This window comes from Galeopterus variegatus, unplaced genomic scaffold, assembly GCF_000696425.1.
Source record: "Galeopterus variegatus unplaced genomic scaffold, G_variegatus-3.0.2 Scaffold4210, whole genome shotgun sequence".
In the NCBI taxonomy this organism is placed as follows: Eukaryota; Metazoa; Chordata; class Mammalia; order Dermoptera; family Cynocephalidae; genus Galeopterus; species Galeopterus variegatus.
This window is the reverse complement of record NW_007730321.1, coordinates 192872-195810: the sequence shown is the minus strand read 5'-3', so window position 1 is coordinate 195810 and position 2939 is coordinate 192872.

Sequence of the window (2939 nt, the reverse complement as noted above, 5' to 3'; positions counted from 1 at the left end):
TGGCTGATTTTGTTGGTAAGATACAATTCTCATTACCCCATGATAAAATCCTACAAGGACTCCAAATACTGCCCATACAATTAAAATCCTGTTTATCCCCTATTCCCTTCCCTCAATAAAGCACTAACTGTGTTTATTGACAGTTCTGGCAGATCAGGAAAGGGATCTATAACATGGCAGGAACAGGGAATCTGGAAACATTTTGTTACTATCCATCATAAGCCCACTCAAAGAGCTGAATTGGCAGCTGCCATTGCAGCTTTACAACATTTTTACAATCAGCCACTTAGTTTAGTAGCTGACTCTGCCTACGTAGTTGGAGTCTTACAGGTAATTCAAGATGCATCTATCCATGAGGGAAATGATTTTCTTTCATTTGAAATGTTTTGACATTTACAAAAACTTATTCAAAAAAGACATCATCCTTTCTATGTAACTCACATGCATTCTCATTCTGGTTTTCCTGGCCCTTTATCAACTGGAAATGATATGGCTGATCACTTTGCTATGTATAATAATGTTTTACAGAAAGCTATTGATTGTCACCAGTTTTTTCATCAGGGTGCACGAGCTTTGGCTAACATGCGTCAGATCTCGTACAGGCAAGCTCAAGATATTGTTCGTGCTTGTCCTGATTGTCAGAGGTTTTCTAAATCTAATTTCCCTGGAGGAGTTAATCCTCCAGAAATAAAAGGTAATGAAATTTGGCAAATGAAAGTCACTCATTATTCCACTTTCGGACATCTTAAATAGTTACATGTTACTGTTGATACTTACTCAGTTCTTATTCATGCCACTGCCCAAACAGGAGAAACTGCTAAACATGTTAAAAAAAAAACAAAAACAAAAAAACATTGTCTTTCTGCCTTTGCTGCTATGGGGATTCCAAATCAAATTAAGACAGATAATGCACCAGCATACACCTCCAAAGTCTTTCAAGTATTCTGTGACAACTGGAACATTAAACATGTCATAGGAATCCCATTTAACCCCACTGGCCAGGCAATTGTTAAAAGAGCTAATGGCCTTCTTAAATCTCAAATAAGTAAACAAAGGAGGGGTAATATAGATATAGGACTAGCCTCTCATGAACAGGAATTTTAAGCTCTGTTTACACTAAATTTTTTTTTTCTTCCTTGTCTTTTTTACTGACCGGTAACAGGATCGCAACCCTCAGTGTCGCGCCTGTACCGGGGACTGGCAATGGGATCGCAACCCTCGGTGTTGCGCCCACACCACGCTCAGCCAGTGAGCAGGAACCGGTCTCCACATGGGATCCGAACCCTCAACGGGAGTGCCACTGCGCTCCCAAGCAGCGCACTCTCTAGTGCGCCACCGGGCCGGCCCTACACTAAATTTTTTAAACTGTAACTCCCAAAAATTAACAGCCACAGAACGACACTTTAAACCTCCTACAAAGATACTTAGACCCTTGGTTTTATTCCGCCACCCGCCGATGGGACCACAATTGTTGGGACCTGTTGAATTGTTAACATGGGGAAGAGGGTATGTGTCTGTTCTCTCACGCACAGGCCCACTATGGATTCCTGCTAAGGCTGTTAAACCTTATGTAGATCCCCAAACCAGACGAGGAATTGAACCTGATCCCAAAATCTCAACGCCTCGCCATCACACCTCAATCCATTTCACTGGGGATAGTACACATCAGACCACCAGTAATGAAAATTATAACAAGCTCCAAATTGACCTGGGGTAAACTTAAAAACTTCAACAGTCAGATAGCTTTCAATAGCTCAGCCCTTAAGCTCAGTAACTCATTTGAGAGACAAAAACTAACCTAAAATCTACCTGTTTAACTAGGTGGTCTCAAAATTTCTGGCATCCAGCTGTTTATCTCAACAGACTTCTAAATTTTCTTCTATGCTCATCTATGTATTTCTTCACAAAATCCTCTGGTAAAGTTCTATGCCATTTAAAAAAAAAAGAAAAGAAAACTTTCTCTGCACCTTCTTGAAAAGGTTTGCATACTTTGCTTTACAATGTAAATTTGTTACCTTGCTTTCTTTAAGGCAGGGTGAGGCCTCACCAATAAGTCTTTTTAAAAAACAGTCTAAACCTGACTGTCCTTTTTACTATTGAGCTTTTTTAACATCTTGAACAAAACCTCTAAGATCCTTGTTTGTTCTTGTTGTTTATGTCTGCATATATGCATGTGTAACCTGTATGTTATGTCTATATGTTCACGTCTGTTTGTGTAATTGTGTTGTCTGCAAGGTACCAAATTGGCTTATAATTAAGGGGTGCTCATTAAATAAATAAGTATACTTTTCAACTTCACGTGACTTAAATTTTCTAAAGTTTGATAAATACCTTTTCAAAATTTGATTTAAACCTTTTACCTAAATTTGTCTCTAGGTCAATATGTCTCCTTGTTGTCTTAGCTCTGCCTCCTGGCCATGCTGAGAGAAACAATATCTTTTAAACATTATCTTTGTAAATACTGCCCGCTGTCTTAAGCTCCACATGGCTCCAAATGCCATGTGGAAACCTGGGACCCAAAATGGCTAGTGAAAGGAGACCTATGCCCAATATCACATAGTCCCTACTTAACATTAACTGATAAGGGTATAGATCTAATGCACCAAGTTTTTGGCTGGGAAACCATAAATATGTATTTGGTAAAAACAGCTAAAACTCAAACTGAGCTTTGTATAATTTGCTCCAATAAATGGACGCCTATTTACTAGCCTGAATGTATAAAAGCGTTCTTATCTACACACATCGCTGACTGGGTTTACTAATCAAACAGGATTACTAGAGGTCTTTTCACTTGACTTCTCTTAATACAAAATTGTAAAAGGTTTTCTTTGTCCCTTAGAATAACTGTTTTTTTTTTTTTCCTTTTTGTCTTTTTTCATGTCCGGCAACGGACCGCAACCCTCAGGGTCGTGCCCGTACCGGACTGGGACCGGCAACGG